This window comes from Pteropus medius, unplaced genomic scaffold (assembly GCF_902729225.1).
Source record: "Pteropus medius unplaced genomic scaffold, Ma_sr-lr_union100, whole genome shotgun sequence".
In the NCBI taxonomy this organism is placed as follows: Eukaryota; Metazoa; Chordata; class Mammalia; order Chiroptera; family Pteropodidae; genus Pteropus; species Pteropus medius.
Window position 1 is genome coordinate 21,863,034 of NW_024349802.1, and position 27,852 is coordinate 21,890,885.

Sequence of the window (27,852 nt, forward strand, 5' to 3'; positions counted from 1 at the left end):
TTTAGTTGTACTATTTAAAGATCCTTTGATGATAAATGCATAAAAGTGGAAAGTATGCAGTTTGAGATTCAGAAGACCTAGGTTCTAATTTTTGTATAAACGACTTGTGACCTTAAGCAAATAATACCTCAGAGCCTTTGTTTCTGTATCTGTGCAATAAGTAGTTTGGGCTAGAAAGTCTTTAAGACCCCCCTGATAAATCAGATGAAATCTGTGCTGTCTTTCATTCTACTTTATAGAGAGAGGCAAATGGCAAAACGTAGAAAGATTATTCTGGGCAGTGAATTGCCACAATTATTACCAACCAAAGAGAACTCAAAAGGCTATCTTATGAATGAGATTACTGATTTGCTCCGTGCAGCGATGCTTACAGGTGGGCCTGGAGAAACCGTGTGAGTTCACAAACTCTTGGTTTATTTAGCCAGTTGTTCCTAAGCCAGTTAGAAAACAGGCAGGCACTGAAGGCAACACATTCTCTAGGTCACAATTTCAAGGCACTTTCTCTGATTTACACTCTTCTCCATATGTTCTAAGTCATTTTCCTCCCCAAACTCTGCTCAGTTCTTCTTTTTCTCTTGTCATAAGAATTTTAAAACTATTGAGTCTTGTCATTTTTATTAAACCAGTATCCCAAGTAACTTGCCGGCAAACATGTTATAACTGACCAATGTTCACCAATTCTACTGATTCAGGATATTTTATTTTGAACAAAGTGACATAAAGTGTTTCCAAATACATAATAACCATGTGATTGTACATTTTTTTAATGTAATCTTTAACCAAAAAGATTCAGTAGACAATTAACTGAATGCTTTTTCCAACTACAGTACAATAGTTTTTACTTCTAACCAATACCATCCATCACCTTATTTCTATGAAATAATTTGCATGAATTTTAACATCAGTCTTTTGACACAATAGTAATTGTGTGGTGTATATTGTAACTTTTTCCCAGGTTACACTAGAGACTCTACCATAATCATAATACACATTGTTAAATTGTTCTCCTTATACGAATGTTCTTTTCTAATGAGAGATGTGTGTTGGTGCTGTTTTAATCAATGTGTCAGCCTCTGTCATGGGAAGTGATAAATATGGGGATGCCAAAAACAGCTATGTAAAGGATGTTTTAAGAGGAGTATTTAAAGTAGTGGGATGAGAAGATTTTGGCTGTGTCCTGTAACTCTGGCTTGGAGATATCTAGGGCAAAATAAGCTGTTTCGCCATGGTTTACAAACCATTGCTATGTCATGTATGTAATGCATATGTTCATTCTGGATGCATATGAAGAGAGTTGTAGAGGAAATCTAAGGAAGAAAGTCATGCAAGAATTTAAACATTAGCATGTCTTTTCTTTTGTTTTCTAGGTAATTTACTGAATGATTTTAGATATTGCTTTACCTGCCATAATTAAGGCGCTTCTTATATTCATTTTGTAGACAAGTACTCTTCATTGCAGTTTATACCTCATTATTGTCAAAGGGTCACAGGCCTCCTTTTCTGTCCAAATATCTTTCAGTGTACCTCTCTTTATATATTAAATGAGCAGCACAGGTTTCACTTATCTGTTTGAGATGCATTTATATACTAAAGGGATTAAAACTGAAATTTGAACAAGTGTCTTAATATGGAGACAGGTTCTACATTATTTCTTTTATCACAATAATAATCACCAATCCTTTTTCTGCTATTTTAATATAGGTGACTACTATTACATGATCACAAAATACAATCCCAACCAAAATGCATTGTTTTCTTCATTATAACCATAGAATTGCTTCCTTTCTACTTCCCTTTTATGTCCCACAAAGGACAATAACTTTAGGCTACTTTTACTTCTGCATCTCTTTCTGCCTTCCATACCCACAACATAACTATTTTAAAATGCTTTTATCCTCTCCTTATTTCTATCTCCTATTTTTATTTTTTTTTTCTGGAGTAGTTTAAGAAAATTTTCTTTATAGGTGCCTATTATGTTTTTATAAATCCTTACTTAGCAATCATATTACACATTCTCCGAAAACCTTTGTACTAAGTGTTATTGCTAATGCTGTATTCCTTTAATTCATCTTCTCTTATTCTTTAAAACATGATTTGGGCTCATTTATTGTTTATTTGGAGTATTCAAATATTTCTTTCAGATTAGGTATGTGCGTGATATGCTTTCTCACTGTGAAGTCCTGGAGAGTCATTGTAAGTCCTAAATTTTCTTTCTTTCAATCTGGTTGGTGAATTTTTTCTTGGCTGGTAGAAGATTCTTGAGTTGCAGAACTTTTATGAATGTAGTCTGTAGGTGCTTTGGCTTTTGGTATTGCAGATGAGAAGTCTGTTGCCTGTTTCATTTTTGTTTTCCTTGTAGGTAAAATTACTCTTTTAGATGTTGCTTTTTAGATGTTGACTGCTTATAACTTTTTTTTAATTCTAAAACTTCACATATTTTACCAGAATATGCCTGGGATAGTTTTTCTATTTGTTTGTTTTGTTTTTTAGCTAATGCAGCCTGGAATTCACAGTTCTTTCAATGTTCTGAGCATCATTTCTCAGTTCAGGGAAGTCCCTACTCCGCTCCCTCCCCGCCGCCTCACCCCCCCGCTGCCCCAGTATTGATTCCTAGGCAATAATTCCTATCATTGTCTCTGTTCCATCTGTTCCTTTTTCTCCTTTTGTATTATGTTGAGTCTGCCATCTTAGTCTCAGTGTTTTTCTTTGTGGCTCCTATGTTTTTATTTATTTATTTTTTTCTGCTGTGAGATATTTCTTATATACTTGGATCTCCTAGGTTACTAGCTGTCATCTCAACAGTCAACTCATTCTCATTTGTAATTCTTTTACTGAGTTTTATAGTTCAAAAATTATGTTTTTAAGCTCAAGAAAGTCTTCTGAGAATTGTGTCTCTATATGCCTCACTGTGACTCAAGTTGTTGGAATATTCTTAATTGTAGAAATCCTGTAGTTGGTGAAAAACAGATTTTTCGCCTTGTGGGTATAGGATTTAGGACAGGCTTTTAAACCTCTCTTACCAAAATAACAGGAAGCCACTTTACAATCTGTTCTCCCTCCATTCTCCAAGTGAGAGTAGTGAAGACATAACACATTCATTTAGCTCCCTCTTGGACATTTAGAGCTTAGGGAGACTGCATTCTCTAAAGGAATAAAGTGGAACTCTTCTTACTGTATTCTGCTGGGCTCTGTAGATCTAGAATTACCACACTTTATATAGGGTTCTGAAACTCTATGTTCCTTGTATAGAATTTGTTTCACTTTCTCTCCTTAGGGACTTCAGTAGATTTCAAGTCCTCCTGGACAGCGAGCGGGTTACAGTTGTTGACTTTAGAGAGGCAGATGGCCAAGGCTATAGAGGAAGGCAAATAGTGCAGATTATGTTTTTACATAACTTGCTCAGTTCTTTTATAATAGTAATAGTAGCAGTAATATTTAATTGGCTATAGGTTACCACATTCTGCCTGCTACATATTTTATTATATATATGGTAACTTAGAAGCAAGGAGAAAGAATTCTAGAGACTTGGATTAAATAGTGGCTCTGATATTAATTAATACTGAGATATCAAACAGGTGATTTAACCTCTCTGTGTCTGTTCCTTGTCTGGAAAATCAGAATAATGTAATAATGCCCTTTTGGAGTTGACGTACTTTAGGGACATCTACCTAGCCTATTACTCCCTTCTTCCTCAACCTTATCTTTTAGAATCACTGTGCCAAAAGGGATGGTCTAGGCGTTCCTGCTTGTACTGTCTGACCTTGTTTCCCTAGGTATAGCTGATGGGGTCAGGAGTAGACACTTGACCCAAGCTGGTTCAGTGCAAGGGTTTTCTCAGCATTGGGAATTTAGAGACTCTTTTCAGTCCCAGCAGGCCACTTGAAACAAGGGCAGGCTAACATAGATGCTAAGAATATAATTGTGGGACAGTCAGCTATCTCAGCCACATGTGATGAGAAGCCAGAGAGCCCATTGGCACAGAGATGAGAGCGGATAAATCCCAGAGTGAGACAGTAACGTAGGGAAATTTTTCAGTTTCTGATAGTTTTCCAGTTCCTGTCTTTAGTCTTCTTCCATAGATTTGACTGAATTTTCTCTCCTTGGGATTCATGGATTTACTTTAAGATTAGCAACAAATTCTGCCCATTTCCTCTGTATGTAACTTAGTTTGGGTGAGTTTCTGTTGCTAAAAACTGGAAGATTCCTAAGACATTCGCTTTTACAACTGGTCAAGTGAGCGTAAATAGAAAATGAGAATGGAAAAACGTCTTGGAAAATAAACAGAACCATACTGACAGCTTCTTCTTGCTTTGCAGGCCAAATACATATACACATATATTTTGCATTCTTTGTGTGTATTTTATTTATTTTTCTTTGTATGTATTTTTAACAGCCTTTACACTTTAAACCAGGGCTCTTAGTCTTGTATCTAAGACATTCCAATCAGAAGTTAGAAAATTTTTTTAGCAGCTAATTGAGATGGGCTTCGGCCAGATTTTAAAAATCAATCTACTTTTCCTTTTTCTGTATTTCTAGACTTATAACACAGATGGGGAAAAGAAATAAGCCAACATGCTGGCCCTTTGAAGTCCAGCCTTCATCATCTATTCCCCATAGATATTTTCTGTCTGAAGAATCTGTCTCCTGTGGGGTAATGGTGTGTGTTTCCATAAAGGAAAGTATGTCCATGGGGAGAAAAGTAGTTGCAGCTTTGACAGTTTTTTCTAAACTTATATTCTTAGAAACGAAAACATCACAATATTTATGTTTTCTCAAAAGTCACTACGTTAGGGTTCTGCAAACAATGAAAAGCCAGAAATAATCCCTTCTTCTTGCTACTCTTTTCAGTCATTTATCCAAGATGAGGAAGGAAAAAACATCTCTCAGTTTGTGTCTGTCAGTGTTCCATCAGAAAAACAGAAACTGCTAGATGTATTTCAACAAGAGAGGTTTAATGATACAGAGAATTCACTACATAGGTGGTGGAAAAGCTGACAGAGCAACAAGGGGCATGAGGCTACCGAGGGATTAAAAGGAAGCCTTGGGGAGACAAGAAGAAGAAGAGATATTCTCAGAGGCCAGAGTTATCAGGCAGGATGAGAACATAGGCAGGACTGCCCTAGCAGGAGCTTGAGCTATGACGAGAAGGGCTTTGGGATCTATGGAGAACATGTGCTTCTGCCGGAGAAGAGACACTACCCGAGACAGAGTAAGATGGTACTACTCTAGTAGATGACATGAAAATACATGAGGGCACTTTTTTGCTTCCACAGTGATTGGGGGAATTGTGCTACTGGTATCTAGAGGACATAATGCATGTACAGCCCAACATAATAAAGAAGCGCTGCATGCAAATGCCAATAGTTCCCCACTGAGAAACACGGCAATTTCATGTTACAGAGTCATATGAAATGGAAAGGGCTGCCTCCAAAAGCAGTAGGCTCATGGCCATTAAAGGATTTTAAGTAAAGGCTCGACAATCCTTGGCAGAGATATTGTAGAGAACTCAGTGAGGACAGGAGATCGGGTTGGAGTTGGACTTGACTTCTCTGTCTCATCTTTTCTTAAGATTTTATAATACCGTTGGTAATTATAAAAATGGCAACATTTGTTCAGTGACTGTATGTATCAGTCTCTGTGTTAAATGCGTACATACATTATCTCATTCCCCACAGTAAAGTGGTTAGGAAGATAATACTATGATCCACATTTTGCAGATAAGAAAACAAGCTTACTGGTGCAAACCGATTTGCCTAAATTACCCCGTTACCAAGTGCCAGAGGAAGAACAGGAACCCATATTTGTTTGACTCAAACCCGTGTCCCTAGCCAAGAGGCTCTGAGGCTTCTCTGTTCCAGTTCTTGTGTCCCCCTCATCTCTCCAGATTTTGTCTTTGCCTTGGAATCTGCGTTATGCATTGTAAGTGTATCGTCTGGGTGCCTTTCTTGCTATGGCTGCTGGTGCTCAGGGCTCAGCTCTTCCAGGGAGCCATTCAGGGTTGACTCAGGTTGTGCAGCTGTCTCTTGGCCCCTGGAATGTTAATTTCCTGACATGTGACGCTGCTGTTTCTCCTCACGCCCTGGAGTTTATTCATCACTCCCCTGACCATACTTTGCCACTCATGACTGAGAGTCCTCTGTGCTGACCGCTAACAAAGCACGAATTTTCTGCAAGTCCCTGTCTTGCTGTGATTTTATTCCTCATATAAATAGAGTAAGTGGAAGTTGCTTACACAGAATTACACACCCAGGATTCCTGTACTTTCATTTGTTCAAGCAAATGTATATGGAACATGCACTATGTTTAGGCCTGTGGATGAGCACAATTGTGGTTGTTAACAGTCATGGTCTTATAGTCGAGATGCTGTGTTGCCCTGTGGAAATTTCTGCACTAGCCACGTGTTTATTGAACTCTTATAATGTGGCAGTGCAACCGAAAAACAGAATTTTCTATTTTAATTAATTAAAATTTAAATCCGAATACCCTACACAATTAGTGGCCAATGAAGGACTAGAACAAAAAATAGAAAATTATGATAAAGGATGGATACTCATTTAACATTTTCAGAGTATCTGCAGTGGGCAAATCAAGAGACAGAAATAAGAGTAAGACTTGGCCTATTGGAGTTCAGTCTGGGGAGAATACAAACACTTAAGTAGATATTTATTGCGTGTGTAGTTTGAAATATAGTTTGAAGCAAATTCTGGTTGGGAGAAAGTGAGGGAGTGACTGACAGCCTGGAGAATCAAGAACTGTTTTAAGGAAGAGAAAACTGAGCTGACCCTGGAGAAATGAGAGAGTTGGCTAGAAGAGAGACAGCATTCTTGCTGGAGCAGGGTTTCTCAATTTTGGGCTAGATAACATTTTAATAATAGGTATGTTGGTTTGGATAATTCTTTGCCATGGGGGGCTGTCCTGTGCATTGTAGAATGTTTAGTAGCACTCCATGCTTCTACCTACTACATGCCGATAGCATCGCAGCCCTCATTTTTGACAACCAAAAATGTCTCCAATTATTGTAAAATAGTCTCTGCAGAAGAAAATAGCCTCTGGTGGAGAACTTCTGATGAAGAGGAAATTGGATGTGAAAGTCACAGGTGTTATATATGGAGGAGTGAGTCACTTAAAATGGGAGCGTGAGTAGGGAGGATGGTGTCAAGAAGAACGAGATGAGTGTGGGGCCAGATATGAAAGACCTTCGAACACCATCTATGGAATGAAAACTGTCCTGTAAGCACTGGAAAGCTGGTAGAGTGTTTTACAGTAGGAGAGTGACAGGATTGATTTTGTTGTTTTTGACGGCAAACCTGAGTGGGTGTTCCCACATTATACCAGATGGGAAACAAACCAGGCTGGGGAACAATTGGAAGCAGACCATATTGGGGCTGGTGTCATGGGCCATGTCAGGCAGATGGTAAGGACTTGACCAGAGCCTGTAGCAGTTGAGATGGGGAGAAAGCCAATATAGTCAGTCAACGACGTTTAAATACATCTGGTTTTTCATTGATGTGCTGACTGTGTACAAACTTACAAACACATTCTTGGAATGACAGACTTCGAAGACATTGCTGTGTTTTTTTTTGTTTTTTTTTAAATAAATTCTGTGTTCTGCGTTTTACTATTTTTATTGGAAATGGAACTCTTTTCTAAAGTGATTTTATGTGTAGGTTTGTCAAACTAACTGTGTCAGAAAATATTGTTTTCCTAGTTTTATGTTCGATACTATATTGAGACAGGGAAGGTAAGGATATGATTTTTATCTTCATTTGTTATAGATCATAATGATGATTTTGAATATATGTATGTAATATACAAGTATTTATATGTTGTAATATTTGGGTATAGTAAGGAAAATGTTAGCTATTTTCATGGGCTGTTGAGTATTGAAGAGTAATTGCTATAATTACTGATGTAAATATCTTGAATCAGAAAAGACAGCAATGAAGGAATAGAACCCCCACGAAACCCCATGGTTTCAGGCTGTTGCCTCTTTTAGAAAACATTTTGCTTTTTAAAAAATTTTACTTATAAGTCATATGATTAGTTCATTTAAGTAAGCTCTCATAATTCAGAACATAGAATAATAAGCATAGAAGCGTTTAAAGGACGAGGGTCTGAATATTCTGAATATTCTAGATTGACTTCTAGGGCACAGACTGTGTCAGTGCTGAGACTATAGCAGTTAATGAGCAAGTGGATGGATAAACCACACATGTGCATGGTACATAGATACTTACACTCCATACTCAAAAGCAAAAAATGTCTGTTTGGTTTTCTTAGGTTATTTTAAGTGTAGGAAAGAAATGTACCTGGAAATGTTTCTTTTTTCTGAGACTTATTGGGCTAAAAAATAGCCTTCCTTGACTGAATTCCTGTTACTTGCTCACTGGTACTGGTGGTTTAGCTCTTAATTTTATATTATCTTGTCTGTTTAAATTCTTGTGAAAGTAAGCCATGTACCATACATATTAGCACACAAGAAATTGTATTTGGGATCATTATGTCCTTTAGTTGGTTTTTGCTTCTACAATAAGACAGTGAGTTCCCTGAAGGCAGAGGCCATCTCCAGTATGTTCTGTGAGCTTTCTAGAAAAGCAGTTGGGATCCACTTGTGTTTTAATTTCTCTAATGCTCCAACTATATTAAATATGCTTGAATTTTGGGTCAACCAGTAGGTTTTGTGTATAAAAATTAAACCCAAATTATGTTTCTTATAATAGAACCATGATCCATTGCTTGAGATAAATCCTTAAATCCCATAGAACACTTCCTTCGGGCTTTTTTAGATTATTTTTCCAGGTGCAGCCTATAAAATATTTCTTGGTCATTTCAATTATTTTTTTTTTCCAAAAGAAAGTTTCCATTGTTTTATGATACAAAGCATTTGGTGTATTTTTATGGGAAATGGGTTCTTGTCTATTTGTTTATAGTGGAAGATGTTGTTTTTAAACCTTTGGAATATAATTTGCTACTATAAAAGACCCTTTTCATGGAGAGAAGATGGTTTTTTTTGTTTTTTTTTTTTTCCTCCCCGCTTAGATTTCTCTTGGGAGGGGGGTGAAGTGAGGAGAGTGTCATGTGCCAAAGATAGATAATTAGGAAAGGAAGTTGCATTTATTATTAGAGACAAATAATAGTAGTAAATAGTAAGTTGTAAGTTGTAGTAGTAAGTTGGCTCTTTGGAAGTATATTAACCAAAATTCCTATGTCAGCAACCTGGTTAAAAAAAAAAACCAAACTTTGGATAGAATAAATGGAGTACTTGAGACCCCATTAGGAGTGCTGAGGATTCTGTCCTGTCTTTTTAATTTTATCACTCTGACTTGTTTAGTTGGGCCACGTATGCCATAAGCTTCATTGTTTCCACTCAGAGTGGGAACTAAAAATTGGCATTCTGGCTTTGTGATTTATCCTTTTTTTTTTTTTTTTTGCCTTGTTTTCAGCATTTAAAAATTTTTAAAATTATCTTCAAATACTGATATTTCTGACATTTGAAAAGCAACATCCACCAGAATGCCATTTAAGAAAATGCTTGTATAGGATAAGCAGATGCTGGATAGTAAATCAATCTGGTGGCATCTTGTTGACATTAAAATTCACACCCAACCCTGTTGATACAGTGGAGAAGAAGTTCCGGAATGGGAGGCAGACACTCTCTGCTCTTGTGAAGAATCTTCAGTCTTCATATGATTTCAGCCTAGTAAATTCTCTATACTGTGCTTTTTTTCTGTTTAGGAAAATTCAATGGAGATTGGAGGGTGTTAGGCAAACTATCCCATCTATGAGCAGTAGATAAAGAATAGAGCAATCTACTTGAAAGTGTAAAAACATGAAATTTACCTAACTAGTGGCTTAATGTTTTGATTTTAGTAGAACTCTTGAGCAAGTAAAATCTTTCATAAAATAGTAATGTTTGAAACAATAATGATGATGGTAGAAAAATTTATTGAGTGTTTTCCAACACTGTCATTATTCATATACGAAACTGGAGGAAAGGAGAAGTAATATATGTACTAAAGTCACACAGTTACTAAGAGGTGGATCTGGGTCCTTGATGATGTTAGAAGCCACCTTCACCAACCTGAAACTCTACTTCCAGACTTCTTTATATACTAGGTCATTATATGCTTTATTGCATTAGCTACTTCCAGTCAAGTGTCTTATGTGAGAAAATACATCTTAAATACATTGTAAGAGAACTCAGCTACTCAGCTATTGACTTATAAGTCTATAGCTGATAATTGGCCGGTTCCTTCAAGTCTGAACTGCTTCTGAGAACCAGCCAGGCACAGTGCTAGGAGCTGAAGTGCATGGTCTCTGCCATTCTTAAAATGCCATTCTTATAGACTAGTGCAGGAAATTATGTGATACATTTTGGGATTAGAGTGATTACCTGAAGAAATAATAGAACACTTAAAGAATTTCTCTCCATATCACTGTGCCTTAGTTTGGGATGCTATGACAAAGTACTATAGACTTGGTAGCTTATAAACAAGAAACTTATATTTTTCACAGTTATGGAGGCTGTTAAAGTCAAGATTAAGGTGCTGGCAGAGTTGGGGAGGGCCTGCTTCCTGGTTCAGAGACAGCTGACTTCTCCATGTGACCTCACATGACAGAAGGGGTGAGGGAACTCCGGGGTACTAATCCCATTCCTGAGGGTTCTATCGCATCACCTAATTATCTTCCAAAGGCCCCTACCTCCAGATACAATCACAATGGGAATTAGGTTTAACATGAATTTGAGGGGAGGGGAACACAAACATTTATTCTTTAGCATTCTGAGAGCCAGCCAGGCACAGTACTAGGAACTGTAACAGGGCAAGGACAGAACCTCTCCTATTTGTGTGTTTAAAATTACTGTGATGAACCAAGAGATGATTGATGGAGCGGGTTAATAAGAAGCTAGTCTAGTTGGAGATATTCTAACTAAACTTTGAGGTTAATATCAGCCTTTTTCAACAAGAGTCTTACTATCACTGATTCTTGGAGTAAATGTACCATCTCACTGACTTTCTTACTTTCCTGATGCCTGAATGCGTGATCATGAGTTCTAGATAAACAGTGAGAAAGAAGAAAGACAACAGTGAGGAATAGGAGGGAACAGAGAAATGGAGGCAGGGAGAAGAAAAGGGAAGAGAGAGATAGGAAGAGGGAAGGTGAGGAAAAGGGCCCAACACCGTTAGAAAGGATAAACATCTTGTGAAGAATGAACAAGATGTTAAAGAATTGAAGGGAAATTTTGGGTCCCTGAGTGAACATTATGTGTGCGTAAACATGGTAACAAATATTTATGATTACTTTTTGAAAGCACTATCTTTTGTTCCTGAAGACTTTATAAATGAAAATATAACTCTGCAATAGTCACTTGTTGAAAGCCTTTCTGGAGTGTGTGGTCCTAGTAAGTCAGTGGTTGTCTTTGGGCCTCAGTTGTCTCTTGTGTAAAATGAAAAGGTTCAGTAAAATGAACCTCTTTTTTGGAGGGCTAAAATTCTTTTCTAGTATGTTTCCTTTATATTTATTGCTGTAACAGTAATTTATTCAGGGTTATTACTTTCATTAGATGTAATTAACAAAGAATGTATATGATTTGATGTTTTTATTTTCACTAACTATAATGAGGCTATTAATTTAAGATTGAACATCTCCAATAAAATAATCTATTAAAATTTTTAATTTTGTTGCTTTAACTAAACCATGTCTTTCTGTACTTTTTTTGTTTGGTCAGATCCTTCCTCATGTTCCTTTATTCCTGTGTAGTAGCCAACATACATTTTAATAATTTGAGCTTTTATCTTGCTCTTTAAAAATAAAACAAACTTTGCAAGATATTTTGATTTTAGAAGGTTGTATATGTTATTTCAATGTTGTTATCCCCTTTTTCTAAATGTCAAGCCTATTTCTTAGAGCAGCTTAAAGGGTTGTAGATTTTATTCACATTTATTTATTTCATAATAGCATAGATATCTTCCTTTCATCGCATCAATTATCTCAGTTGTTACAATTAACCTTCCTAAGTTAAATAAAGACAAAATGAAGAACTAACTGTTGATAAAATCCATCAAAGATGTTTTGTGGGAAAACATTCATCTGATGAAAAGTAGATATCTGAAAAATTTTACAGTAAAGAGTAGATAAAAAGATTTGGCTTAAAAAATATCAGTCATGTGATTTTTGTGGGGCAGAGAGGTTTTCTCTGAGTAATTTTCCTTTAATGTCTGCTTTTTACTGATAAAGTCCATTCATTGCTAGAGTGAAGTTCCCAGGGAACTACCAATAAATCATTATGTTTTCCAAAAATGCTCTTTCCTATTTGTCATTTAACTGATGCCAGATATGATAACCATATGTAAAAGTATAGCTTAGGTGGTCTATTTCACAGAACAAAAAATAATGTTGGGGTTGCAAAACTCGCACCTAGTTCTATGCCTTGACATTGGCAGACACTTAAAAGGTACTTGTTGACTAAACCTGGATTCTTATGAAGAGACATGTTCCTTAGAATAAAGTGGACCAAGAAAGAGGTACTAATCCATGGTCTGTTGTTCTGAACATTGGTGCACTTTCAGCCTGACCTCACCATGATCATTTCTTCTTGAAGGCTGGGGACAAACATCTCAGACCATGTAAAACCAAATCAACCACCATACATTTCTTCTTTTATGTTATTGTCAGTTCTTAATTTCTTCAAAAAGTTTCCAGTCGCCAAAAACAGTCACCAAAAACAGCCGAATTCTGCCTTTAGCATGAACATAGAGAAATTAAATTAATTAGAAGAGCAGTCTGTTTGAAACATAGAAAGTTCACCTCAATACCACAGACCAATGTTTCTCAAAGTATCACCTTTGGACCATTTAAATAAGAAATAGATATGATGCTAATCATAAATGCAGATCCTCAGGCCCCACCAGACTCACAGGCAACACAATATTTATGAGCATGCTTAGAAATATTCATTTTTAACTGGTTTTACCAGGATGTCTTCAATTGCATAAAGTTAAATTATTATCTCCATAAAGCACCCCTACTGTGTTTTTAGTTGTGTAGCTATTCTGGGAACAAACCACACATCACCACAATTATATTTTGTGTAAAAAAGTAATGCTTTCAATAGAAGCCCTGGAATGTAAACGAATGAAACTGAGTACTGTCTGTCATTGTATACAAAAATTAACTCACAATAGATCAAAGACCTAAATATAAGACCTAAAACAATAAGTTGCATGTAGAAAAACAAAGAATGGATCTTGGATTTAGAGAGGATTTTATGAATTTCACCTCAAAGGCAAGGGAAGAAAAGCAAAAATAAATGAATGGACTATATCAAACTAAAAAGCTTCTACACGGCAAAAGGAACAGTCAACAAAACAGGCAACCAGCTGAATGGGAGAAGATATTTGGAATGTTTGTTTTAGACTCCCCTGATTCCTGTGTCTTTAGGTATCTTGATGTTAGATGTAGAGGTAACTGATGGTAGGATTTTTTTTAAAAGGAAGAAAGGAAGGAGAAAGAAATACATGAATACATGAAACTGTTTGTCATCGTCGCATCTAACAAGAAAAACAATGGCTCCATATGTGGAAGGGAAGTGAGAAGAGGTTAGATAAGCATGTTGGGAGGTATGGGCAGTGTGGGGTATGGGATGCTATGTGGCAAGCTTGGAAGTTTTTATTTTATTCTGCATGCAGTGGTGAGCCACTGAAGTTGGAGCAAGGGAGTGAGATGATTAAAGCTTGTCTTCAACCAGTAAAGAAAAGCAAACCATCAAGTGGATTTACAATGGAGAGGGCAATATGTTTGAAACTGCAAGAGATTTTTGTTTGCAGGCTTGAAAAGGATAGACCTGTACATATCCGAATTCAACCGAGAGCAAAGGGCTCGCTAGAGAACTAAAAACAAAACACCACCTGATCAGAGAAACACCCTATGAGCGAAACCTAATCAAAGCCCTAAATTTCACCACTCCTTATTATACTCCCAGGTCACTGTTGGAGGACAGTCCTTTTCTTCCAGATACGTTCTGTGTTGTTGAGCTGGCATCCTGCATGAGATTCTTTTGAAGCCTTGCTGGTTGATTCTGTAACCTCAGAACATTTGCTTATGATTTGATAGTTTTCTAGGGAGACTTTGTTGGGTTCCTGCCTGGCTAGAATTTTGGTTTGATTATGGAAAAGTTCAGTTATCTGGTCATCTCTTAAAAAGTTCCTTTGGACATCAGTTGCAATATATATATATATATATTTTAAATAGCACTATAAACAGTTAAGTAGTAAAACAGTAGTGTCTGGATTCTTCTTGCTCTTATTTCCATTAAACAGTCCTTGATAACTCAAAATCTCTATTTTTTTGATGGAGAGATAGAGGATAATTTATTCATTCTTTTACTCAGCAAACACTGAACACTCATTATGTGTCAGGTGCTCCCTAAGAGGTTGGGTAGTCCCACAGGAACATTTCACAGGAACATTTACTGTGAAATGTGTAGGGACAGGTATCTCCATGGCTAATTAATGGTTACCATTGTTAGGATAAAAGCACAAATTATTCATCTGGCCTCTTAGGCCCTATTCTTTTTAGCCCCTCATAGCTTCTAGCCACATCTTGCTCCACTGTCTTTATATTAGACACGTCAGCCACACTGCTCTTGTTTCTAATAGCACCTCACACATGCCAAGATCCTCTCCAGCTCAGCGTTTTTCTGTTTGCTCTTTCTGCTTCCAGGAATGTCCATTCATCTCCCATTTGTCCGACTAGCCTCCACTCATTGTATACGTTCACCTTAAATTCTTTCTTCTTCAAGAATGCCTTCTTTGTCTTCTGAGGCTAGTTTTTTACCTCTCGCTATATATTCTCATTACTCCCTGTGTTTTCCCTTTATAACATTTATCAGCAATATAATTGATTGTTTTCATAATTATTGCTTAATTTCTATTTTCTACTCTAGACTCTAAGCTTCATGGGAGAAGGGATAGAGGCTGAGTCATTCATTGCGGTAATGTCAGCACACTGCCTAGCCCATAAACGGCACTCAGTACACATTGTTTGGATAGTTGAAAGAATAAATATAAGATGGTAAGTGCAGTATTTAGTATGCATGTAACATAGGGAGGGCATACCAAACTCAATTTGGAAGGAACACGAAAGGCCCTGATACCAGTGCTTTCAGCCTAATATCTACTTACCACGCAAAATAATGCCCTATATCTCTGCAAGATCCTAAATCATGTAAATGTTAATGAGAAGAAAATAAACCAAAAGGTTTCAATCAATGGACGTTTTCCTAGAGAGTACACAAAATAACCAATGATTATTTTTTATAGCTCATCAATTTACATATAATCCTTTCTGATATTAAGCAAACCTTCTACTACCCAGTTTAGTAACTTTAACAAATTTCTGAGGGACTTTTTTAGGTTTAATTTTGTATTAGTACAGCCACTATATGTTATTTATCTCACTTATTTTTGTTTATTTTAAACATATCTGTGTTATTGTCCATGAGCTCAAATCATGTTCTACCCAGACTATTTATTTTAGACTTTCATGTTCTCTTCAAACTGATGACAATCCTTGTTTTTATTTACCAAGTTTTGCTTGTGTGTTATACATCCTTTAAGATAGTTCATAGAGAAAATTGTAATCCAAATTCATGAAGTTGAGACATATTTGTTGCTTTCAACATGATGTTAGAATCCAAAGGATCTACCCAGATTATTAGTTGGGCAACATATGAAACTATATACATGTGCATAATAAAAACAAACTGACTAGATATTTTGAAGTTAGAAAATGTAAGGTTCATTCAGTCCATTGAGCAAATTTACTGAGTATCCCCCAGGTGAAAAACTTTGTACTAAGTTAAATTGAAAATGGTAAAAGAACAAAAGAAGATTTGGTCTCTTCAGAATTTGAAATTCGTTTAGAAAGGTAAAAACACACAATCTAAGAATTGAAGAAAGCTCCAAACACGATGTATTAATAGAAATAATTAGTTATCCAGTAGATAGTAAATATTGATGTGAGAATTACGGAAGGAGAGCTTCCTAGAGGAGATAAGTTTTGAGCAAAATGTTGAAAGTGTAAGAGGTTATGGATTTGTAAGGAAAAGGCAGGGCTGCGACTTTTAATTGAATGAGTAAGTCATGTATAGGTCCCACTAAGCATGTTAGGTTAGTTAATAAAGTAATAGTAGAAATATACTGGGAAATTACGTGAGTTTTTGAGCAAGTCGCTAATGTAAAAGTAACTAGGGTAATAAAAATTACTAATTTTTAAGGTTTTGAGGATGTATACATTTAGAAAGTAAGTCCCTTATTAGCCTGAAGCCTGAACACAACTATTGTTTAACTGTTTTTGTTTTATGTATTGCTCTATGAATTTTCACTGAATATGTATATTTTATGTTGTTGCAATCATAGTGTATGTAGCATTTTGTGATTTGCATTCTCATTTAATTGAATGTCATAAACACTTTCTGTGTTTATATATAGTATTTACAATAAGTTTAACAGTATAAAATTCTATCCCGTTGATATATTGCTGTTTACTAAATCATTGCCGTATTGTTGCATATTTAGATTACATTCTGGTTTTATTTTATTCTTAGTAATGCTTCAATAAATACTGCTATACATATACTATTTCCTTCCATTCAATTATTTTTAGAGTACATATTCACAAAAATAAATTTATTGCATCTAAAGGTTAGAACATTTTTATAGTTCTTGCTGTTTGCCATTCTGATTCTTGAAGGATTCTGCCAATTTTACTCTGTATATGGGAGCTGCTTTTCTCATATCTGTGCCAACAATAGGTTTACTTGTTAGAAATTTTTTGTTAATTTTATAGACTTAAAATGATACTTTAAGATTAAGTTAATTATGACTGCTTCCTTGTGAGGATGGTAATTTTCTTGATTCATTTGCTTATTATTTGTGTTCTTATTCATGTAAATTACTTAATCTTTTCATTTGGCTTTTTAGTTTATGATCTCTATTCTTGCCAAATATAAGAAATATTTATAAGATGTCAGATTTTATATAAGGCCAGGGGAGATTATTAGCTGAAGAGCAAAACAAGAGAACTTTTTGTTCTTCCAAGATGAAGCCCTTGGTTGACTTCACAGATTGCAAGGACTTTGTCAGCTTACAATCCCTTATTTATTTTATTGTTATTATTTTTATTTTTTATGCCTACAGCACCTGGTCTTCCTAGGTGGTCTCCCATCCAAGTACTAACCTGGCTCGACCTTGCTTAGCTTCCGAGATCAGGCGAGATCGGGCTTGTTCAGGGTAGCATGGCCGTAGACCTGAATATATTTTAATACATAAAAATAGATAAATATACTACTTCCATGGTTAAAAAGGCAGGTTATGGGTTCACTTTTTTGGACTCTTCACTCTTCTGGCTGCTAAAGCACCTCAGAAGAATTAGCATTAACATTATTTTACAGTAGGAGATATATGTACTTTAAAAAATAGCCTGTTCTTGACATTTTGATTTTAAGTTACAGTAAAGCAAAGTTGTTTTAGAATAGAGGCATTATAAAGTAAGCTTTGCTGCAGATTTTCTGAAGAATTAGGCATTCAGAATATATTTTTCCTTATTCAGTTCAGTAAACACTTTACCAAAAGAACATGTCGATTACTGGGAGGGATATGAAAATGAACCAGGTTATGATGTAGCCCTGAACAAGCTCTCAGTATAGCAGGGGAGATAGGATACATACATAAATAGCAACAAGTATAGAATTATAAGAAAATTCTCTAACTGGAGAACAAGTAAATTTTATTTACATATAGAAGAGCAAGAAAATTACTTTATTGACTGGAGGAGCAAAGATTATCACAAAGTATTAAAATTATTCCAATAGGAAGAATTCAGAGTTTGGAGAAGGGTATTCAAAGAAGAAACAAAGAGGCAAGAGGCAGCTTATGGCAACAGGTGTGATGAGGGGAGATGGAAGGAATGGACAGAGTTCAGATTAGGCTGGATGTCCCTCAGGTGAGAGGGACAAGGCTGGAACAGTCATAGGAGGACAGATGGAGAGGTGTAGCTTTGGGATTTTATAACTCCTTGCTTTGGGAATGGAGATACTTGAGGAGGAAATGTTCTTCTAGCCTGAACATTCTAAAATCCCAGATATGCTTTGAGAAACCTTAATGACCCATTTTCTTAAAATTATCTATCTATCATTTATCTATCTATCTATCTATCTATCTATCTATCTAATCTATCATCTATCATCTATCTATCTACCTACCTACCTACCTATCATCTACCTACCTACCTACCTACCTATCATTGATATATATAGCTGAAATTGTATCTTGAGGGTTTAATTTCTTTGCATTTCAGCTTTTCAGTATTCAGTAGTTTGCTCCCTAAATGGAAATAATCCAGGGGTAATATGCCAAAGCAATTGGCTATTGTGAGTTCAGTAGGATTTGATTATGTTAACCTTTCTCTCACTTGACAGTTGGAGGAGTAGGGATGTGTCTTGTGAAAAGTGACTATTAACAACAGGGAATAATAATGATAATATAATAAAACACCTACATGGCACTTGCCATGTGCTTTACCATGTATTAAATCACTTAATCCTCACAATCACCCTACAAAATATGTACTTTTATAATCCCCACTTCACAGATGAGGACACTGAGGCATAGAGATCTAATTACTTCCTTAAAGACACACAGCTCATTAGTGGCAGAGCCAGGATTTGAACCCAGGAAGTCTGACTGAGAGTTCATGTTTTTATCTACCATATGACACTTTTTCTTGAGGATCTGTGGAGAGAAATGTCTGTAGAATTGGATTCTGTTCATGGAAAGCACAAAGAGCTCAGGAAAGTCTCCATAGGAAATGGGTGGAAGAGTTTTGAAAGGGAAAATACAAATATACTAGTGGTACTCCTGTGACCTCAACATTTTCTCAGGAATGTAACTATCAGGATTATAATTCTAACTAATCAAGACCATATAAGCCTTGTTCAAGGACAGATGGTCACTAGACAGTGTGGTGATCTTTTGTTAAGTATATCAATCTTGAATATGTTGTGCCCCTGATACAATGTTGTATATTAGCTATAATTCAATAAAAGAATAAAGTAAATGAAAAGAAGGGGAAAAAGACAATGTAAGCCTTTCCCTTACTTGAACTGTGTATTAAAACACAGAATTCTAGTCATACAACTGTAGCCTGCACTTATTTCACTTAGAAGAATTTGTGAGTAGATGGATTTGGTTATTTTGAGCAAGACAAGAATGTCCAAGTGCTGTGGCTGTGAGAATGAGTGATATCACTTGGTTTTCCAATCCCTGCGTCATGTGTTTAGGGCCCAGTGCTCCTTTTTGATTCCCTAGCACTGCTTGTTGAAAGGTCAAGCAGTAATCAAAGTCGTAGTCTTTTGCCTGCTCCTTTTGAGAAGCATTTTGCCCACAGACCCCTTAGGAATACTGCTTTGCTTTTGTTTTCCTTAGGATCGGCTCTTCGGCCTATCACAGACAGGCAGTGATGGAAAGAAAGCTCTAGTCTTATATAAAGGAGATTTGGTGATCAATTAAAATAATGTATGTGGAAGTACTTTATGACTTATAAACTGCCATATAGTTAAAAGGGTTATAGTTATAATGGCCTTAGCATTGATATTCCAAGTGACCACTACTTGAGAGTGTCCTTTGTTAAAAGATGTCTGAGTGGTCAAGATCACCATTTTCGACCACAAACAGACTAGACTTCAATTACTAGCTTTATTCTTAACATCTATATGTCATAGACAAAATGGGATTTACATCCACCCTGGCCCCAGAGGCTTTTTGTAAAGCTTCCATGGGATAATGCAGGCGATTTGCTGAACCCAGCCACCACAGGGAGTACTTGATAAATCTGAGCTCTACAGGTGATGGTAGTGATGGTATTAGAAGTATCATTATAAAGCAAAAGCCAGAGAAAGCAACAGAACAACTCTGAGTAAATTATCTAGCATATACCTGAAACCTAAATCTATCATTTTTAAGCAGAGAAAAACGTACAAGTTAAATTTTAAGAAAACAAACATGTACCTTGAATCTTTAGAAGCTCATTCTCTTTGACCCAGTTTTTCTCACATCTAGGAATTTCTCCTAGGTTAATTATCAGAGATTAAGGTAAAGGCTTATAATCAAAAAATAGTCACTGAAAGTTATTTTTAACAGTGACAATTAGAATGATGAGTCTAAATTTCCAGCCATAGGAAGACGCTTTATTACGTTAGAATACAACTTTGATGTGATAGGAGACTCGTTTTGCAGAATATAACAAAATTATGCTTCGAAAGAACGTATAATGATAAGGAACAGTATTTATTGTTTAAATATTTTTCTTCAGAGAGAAAGCAAGATCATACAGTGATTTTGTTACTATTAACTATATTAATATTAATTAAATATGTAAAATAAATACATATTTTTCAGTTAAAATGGGGATAAAAATAATGGTAGTGCCTATCTTACAGAGATTTTTTTGAAGATTATATGATGATTAATACATGCCTGACATGTAACATTAATTATTAGCTCTATCATCGCCTAAGGTTATTTTCTAAACTTCACTTAAATATCACTGTACATTAACCATCCTTTACTGAGAATCTGTTATGTTTTAGGCATTAAACAAGATGCTGGGAATATAGAAATGATTAAATAAGACCCCTGAGCACATGAAGCTCACATTCCAGTGAGGAGAGAGGTATATCAATAACGGAGCAGCGGACTTAGATCTAACTATTTAAATTCTAAAGTCAGCTCCTAAAGTGGCCCTTCTTTGGACAAATGAATTGCGAAAAGGTACCTTTTCCTCCCACCCAAATCAGCTAACAGTAGCACACGGGTTGGGTTTTGGCCCCCACTGCCCCCTCAGCCTGGCATGTTTGTGCTCAGTTCACCCTGCTCAAGTTCACGCAGAGGCCTTGAAAATACCCTTGAAAAGTCCTGAAATTGGCCATGAAGCACAATAAATAAGATTTGTTGTCTGTACCCCTAGACAGTGATTATTTTGCACAGTGAGGTTTGAGAAATACTGAACTAGATTAAGTGATGGAACAAAAGAAAAATCTATAGGCACTTGTCAGGATAATCCCTAGCACCAAGTGAGAGATGGGTGGAGAATTCTAAAATGTTTCTGCTCAGCTGTAGTGGTTTCTCCATTGTGTTTTAATAATAAGTCTCTGTAACTTGAATGCACATCGATGTTTTTATTTATTTATTTTTATAAGCATTGCATAAGATAATAAATAGGAAAGCATCTAGTACAAGGACTGGCATATAGTAGTACACGCTGTCTACCTATTAATTGATCCACATCTCACCCTTGCTGGGTCATATCCACATACACATTGTGTTTGGGAAAGTTATAGTAAAGTGCTTGCCTCCTGCATCCTATCGTTCCTCAGTGAAGTCCTGCTAACTAACTCTGAGTAGTTAGCACTCCCAAGTGCTTGCCTCCTGCATCCTATCTTTCCTCAGTGAAGTCCTGAGGAAAGATACCACTCACAGTCATCTGTGTCCTTTAGGGAATCAGCCCATGAGCTTAATGGCATATGATGTGGCTCCACTGGGATACAATACATGTCAGCACAGTGTTCTGGACAAAACAATAAGGGGCCCAGAGGACAGGCTGACTTGTTTCTGGTAGCTGCACATTCAGTCATTTGCTATAAATTAAAAATTGTAAGCGATGGCTGTGTAAATACCGACTTCAGTATTTAAAGTCAGAGAAGAAGAAAGCATCGCCTGGCTCTTTGCTCCTGTTAGTATAGCTATTACTGGTTTGTCCATATCTCTCTTCTCCTGGGGTTCGGAACTCTTCAGCTGCAATGTCATATCTGATGTTCCTGTTCCGATCCCAGATTACCACACCAGGACAGTTGGAACAGATTGAAAGAGAGAAACTCTTAGGGGGAAGGAAATCATTAGCCTGTCATGAGTCACCAGGACCTGATGAAAACTCCAGTGAGAAAGGGCTTACGCTGCAATGGAATGTCAGTATTAACCTTAAATATTCCCACTCTGCTAAACTTGCCTGGAAGCATTTGAACACTCACTGGAGACAGGCATCTCCTCTTCAAGAAATGACACCTTTCTGTAAAAAGAATAATGAATTATTTGAAGATCGATTTTTCAATATGAACTATAGTCCTACATAGTAATTAAATTATGTGCATTGGTGAGCAAGGCTGTCTGGTTCACATCCGAACATTTCAGTTGACAAGTTGCTTCAACTCTTTGTGTTTCTGTTTCTTCATCTTTAAAAAGGGGACTATTATAACACCTACCTCCTAGGTTTTATTTATTTATTTATTTATAAGAATTAATGATCTAGTACTCAAGACAATCTGGCAAAGCCTAAACACTCAATAAATGTGTGATACTATTATTATTGTCATTATTATGACAGATGAAAGTTTGCAGGTATTGATGGGTGTAATCATTATTAAATCTATTATTAAAATCTTTATATTACTAAATACTTCAGGAAATACTTATTTCTAAGAGGCAAATTGCTTATAGGGAAAAATGGTTTTATTTTATATGTACCATATTTGCTCGTTCAAGTTTTATTTCAGTTTTTAAAACTGATAATGATTTGTCATAAAATTTACCATTTATAGAATATCTTCACATGCATTACCCTCTCCAAGTCCCATTAGAATGGTGAAGCCGAGGCCCTGGGAAATTAGATTATTTAATCTAGGATCCTTGAACTCGTGAGTGGTTAAGACTGGAACCCACATCTCCAGGCCCCACATTCATCATTCTGTTACACCAAGTGGAGGGAAGCCCAACGTGGTGAACGTGTACAGGCTTTGAATCTTTGTTAGGATCTTGATTTGAATTGCAGTACTGTTGCTTACTAGGTCATGGTTGACAAATTGCCTGATATCACTAAGCCTCCATTTCCTTATCTGTAAAAGTTAGAGGACAATACTTTCTCTAAACTTGCTGTACAGATTTAAAACCAGCCAGGTCACAGGTAGGAAAAGTGCTAGCCCAGATCTAGGTCCATGGCTGTTACTCAGTAAAAGGCAGTTTCTTCATTTCTTCAGCAATGATAATGAGCCTGGCACACTGCCAAACTGATTTCTTTTTTATTTCTTTTTTTTTTTAACCAAATGAGTACTTCATCAGTGAAAGCCTGTGTCAGAGTTTGATTTCAGTTGCACCAAAACCTCCTGTAATCCACGTGATTCCATTCCCAGGCACTCATGATGATTAATGCACTTCCGTGAAAAAAGAGAAGAGACAAGGAGGGAAACGAAGATAGTGGAGAGTGGAGAAAGCAAGCCAATCTCCTCCAGACTTAGAGAACTTGTAGAATTCATTAGCAGCTGAGCAGCAAGGGAAGATTCCCTAACAACGACTTCATCTCTTTTCTCCAGTGAACTAGGTGTTCCAGACATAAAAATAGAGGAAGGCGAGAACGTGTGCTCAGTGGGTAAATGGCGCACTGAGTTCCTCCGTCCTGGTGATGTTTTCTAATTTATTCAAGAATTAATGTTTTGATTGTGAAACAACTGTCTGGTTCTAGGGGGTGTTTGGATTAGACTGTGTGCTCCTAGAGCTTCATTAACATATGGTGCTCAGATTTTAAGGTAAAATGATGGAAAAAGCAGGAGAATGTTAAAGTTGCTAGAAACATGTGAGAGAAGTGGAAGGATGTTGCCTGTTCATACAGTGGGAGTTATTTTGTATATTGATATCTCTATTTCTGTCTCTATCTGTAGCATCTCTCTCTATCATCTATCATCAATCCATCATATATGTGTATATCAGTCCAGGTTCAAGGAATGCAAGTAACATTTCTCAGACACATGGGTTTTTAAACACAGTGAATTTTAAAGGATGCTCCATGGATAAGGTGAACCTTATTACTGATATAAAATGAAATCCATTAGTAAGTCAAGTGACTCCACTCTGAAATATACCCCAAACCTGCCTATTGCTCTTCAAGTGCAATGCTGCCACTCCATGCCAACCACCTTTGTTTCTCATCTGGATTATTGCATTGGGCTACCAACTGGGCTCCCAGTAGCCACTCTTTTAGCATCATAATCATTTTCTACCCAGCAGTTAGAATGATTTTTTAAATACATAATTCATATCTTCTCTGCTTTAGAATCTTCCAATGGCTTCCTTATTTCTTATTACACTTATAATAAAATCTAAGTATACTGGCATGGTCTACAAGATCGGACAGAATCTGACTCTTCTATTGCTCTGATTTCTCTCTTACTATTCCCACTTTAATCCACTCATTCCACTTGCATTTAACTTTCTTTCTGATCTTACAATTGGCCAGACTTCCTTCTTCCTCACGTCTTTGCATTTGCTGTTCTCTCTGCCTAAATGGATCCTTTTTGGCATACACCTCTCAGTCCAAATGTCACCTGTTGTAATAGATCTTCCCTCCTTCCCAGCATAAGGAACTTTATCTGAAGATCCCTAAGCGAAGTTATGTTGTTCATTTATACACTCAACTTGTTTATTATTTGTCTCTCCCTTAACTACAATGCAGTCTCCATGAGAGCAAGAACAATGTTTATTGTTTCCTGTTGACATACTTGGTATTTAAAAGATGCTCAAGAATCTTTGATGAATGAATGAATGAATAAATGAATGAATACATCAAGATTGCATGCCCCATGGACGAATGAGTGAAAAAATGAATGAATGAATCACTATAATCAGACAGCAGGATCCTCAGGTCAGGAACTGAGCCTTGTCTTTGTTTCCTGTTATACTACTTTGCATATAGGTGCTTAGTCAATATCTGTTAAATTGGATCCATCCAAAATACTTATTTTTCTGTTACGTGAGAAAAAGTATTCCTTATGTTCGATGAAATTTAAAAGTATGCTTTGATAGTCTCCTCTGAGAGGAAGCATGCTTTCTGGGTAACTAACCATTCCAATTTGCCCAGGACATAGGGTTAGTAGGTCACCCATCATGCTTTCCCAGGCTTTAGAGTCAGAAAGACCTACAGTATCAATTAAGAATTGTATTTAGCTGCTAGTAACAGGAGCCAGAAACATGATTATTTTTAAAACCTAAGAGATGATTCTTTCATGTAAAAAGAGTACAGATGTAGGCACATCAGGGCTGGGTAGCAATTCCAAGGTCATTAGTGATCCAGATCCTGGTATCTTGGAGTGCATGACTTAGAGTAACCCTGTGTTCTTTTTTTTTTTTTTTTTTTTAACAATTGATAAAAAGGCCAATTTAAGCATTTGCAATGGTGACTTCAACTAGGACTCCTGACTCAATACTGATGGAAGTAATCTGCTTAACAATCTCAGAAGGACTGTGTAAGTCAATGAGTCACTTGTGGATCCTCATCTGAAAACGATCCCAAGTCTTAGAACCTTCCCCACAGGGAGTTTTTCTTGTAGTGATTCTCAAAGTCTTGGAAGACACCTGAACTGGTCCTCTCACTTTGCAATTCTTGTCCTTTGTACCTCTGATCAAGTCAGCACACACCTTCTCCAAAGATTTTCCATTATGGCTGGTCAGAGTAATTCTGATTTGGTGAATCACCACCTCTGGTTCCATGGGTGTTTTTTTGGTATCTTTAAAAGCCATGACTGCGGCACGGCTTCCTGCGAACAGCGGTGAGTCAGAAGCAACAGCGAGCAGAATAAAGCTCAACTGAAGCTGCTACCGCGTCTTCCTCCAAGAGGCCTCGTGTTCTAATATAGCTGCTGAAGCTCCTTCAGCCATCACACCTACAAACCAGACAGACACTATGTCAGCTGACTGCCCTTCCATGTGTTCCATCTAAAACCTTCTGTTTGCATTTCACTGGCTCTCTGTAGCTAAAAGGGAAGGTGGATAATATGAGATAATCTTTTAGCTAGGCACATTTCCTCCCTGAATAATTCTTAATAATGGGCTGTATTACTAAGAAAGAGAGACTGGGTAATGAGAAATACATACTTAGCAGCTTCTACCTCATCTGGATTTACCACATCCTGGCTGATTGACTTTGTGTGGGTTCATTTCTCTGTGCCTACTCCTAAATCTGCACTATGGTTATGAAACAAAAATAATCGTAAGGGCTGCCTTTATATTGGGTTCTGCTGTATAGTCTGGTATATACATTATGGTCACAATTATTCTGCAAGGAGGTATTATTATTCTCATTTAGATGAGAAAAGTGAGGCTTACTTAGCTAAGTGGAGATAAGGCCAAAATTTAAACTCAGAGTGGTTAGACTGAACACCCATTCTTTTCATTACACTTTGCTTTCTTCCTCATTGGCTATAAAGATTAAATGAGAAATTGAATATAAACTGCTTGACATGTAATTTTTTTTTGAAATTAACCGAAGCAATATGTCTGTAACAAGAATATTTTTGAATTTTTCACAATAACAAAATGTCCATGGTAGATGCTATGTATAGGAAATGTTTTATGTCATCTCTAAGCCACATGAATCTGATGAACAACTCTTCACCTTTGCCATCTTCCTACCATCCCCCAACTTCTGCTGTTCAAAATGAACTATAAACCTAAAACTAACTCTAAACTTAAACCTAAGCCTAACCCTAACCCTGACTCTAACCTTAATCTTACACCTAAATTTAACCCTAATCATAACCCTAACCCAAAACATAATCCTAAATGTAACCCTAACCTTAACCTTAACTGTAAACTTAACCCTAAGTTTTATCCTAATCTTAAACCTAACCCTAAACAAACAAATGAACAAACAAACTTCCGGTGTCGAAGAGCTCTCCCTGCCAGGAAGTTCTGTTAGTCTGACAGAAACCACTTCTGTTTTGTCTTTTTTGTTGTTGTCTTCCCAGTGGGGAGCTCAAAGACATGGCCACTGTTTTTCAAATGTCACTTGAAAGCAACAGTTGTGTCATTTCTCACTCTTTTCTCTGTCAAGGTAATTTGGGGGTGAAAAAGGTCTCCTTTGAATTGTTGAGATGAAAATTCTCTGTTACCGGAGGACAAGATGAGCTATACACCTTTTTTGCATTGGCAACGAACTGGTCATGGAGCTCGTGCCTCTGTGAGCCTGTAGCCTAGCAAACTGTCCTCATATTGTTCTGTTCAGGGGTCAATTTTTCAGAAAACCCATGAAGTTTAAAAATATCTCCTTTTCTGAAATCTACTAGAGGGATTATTCTCCCTAATAATGTCTTGTAAGTGGCTGCTGTCTGACTTTCACAAGTAGCACTAGACTTTTCTTTCGTGCCTTTGTAAGAGATTTTTTTTTCCCCCAAGACACATTGAACTCCTTTGCAGAGAGCTATAGCTCTATTTATTTCCAGAGAAGAATAAATAAGAAAAAATCAGGGAGAATATTCATATCCTCCAGCCTCGAAGGAGGCTGCTCAGAGCTGAATTTGGGACACCTGGTTTGGTAAGATAACTCATAGCCTGTTTGGGAGTCCACTTTGGAGGAAAGTGCATAGAAGATCACGCATCCAGAGCAGCTATTACTTTACTTTTTAATTGATCATCGTGTTCTTTTTTAAAAAAACTTCGTTGGTTTGGAAAAAAATATGGATGATGCATAATCTTAGAGTGTATAATTTCAGACAGGAGTATTAGAGAATTGAGTAGGAAAAGTTATGGAATGAGGTCTCAGGTTGTATTACTGATTCAGAATGATACAAATCATAATTAAAAGGAACACTCATCAGATGCTTCCAGTGTGCCTGACATTGTTCTAAGATCTTTAAATATATTCTCTCACTTAATTCTCCAAATACCCAAAATAACGATGATGACAGTGACATCATTTCTATTCATAGGTGAGGGAATGGAGGCCCAGTGGCTTGATATTTTCCCCCACGTCACT

General features: G+C 36.6%; 1 protein-coding gene and 2 pseudogenes across 11 annotated transcripts in view; 1 reads left to right on the plus strand and 2 right to left on the minus strand.

The window, feature by feature from the left end:
* The window catches only part of SGCD (sarcoglycan delta), a 1,323,040-nt gene that overhangs the window by 567,053 nt on the left and 728,135 nt on the right, over nucleotides 1-27,852 (plus strand). The window lies entirely within an intron of this gene.
* On the minus strand, nucleotides 17,190-17,308 carry LOC120581694 (uncharacterized; annotated as a pseudogene).
* On the minus strand, nucleotides 25,260-25,619 carry LOC120581621 (40S ribosomal protein S20-like; annotated as a pseudogene).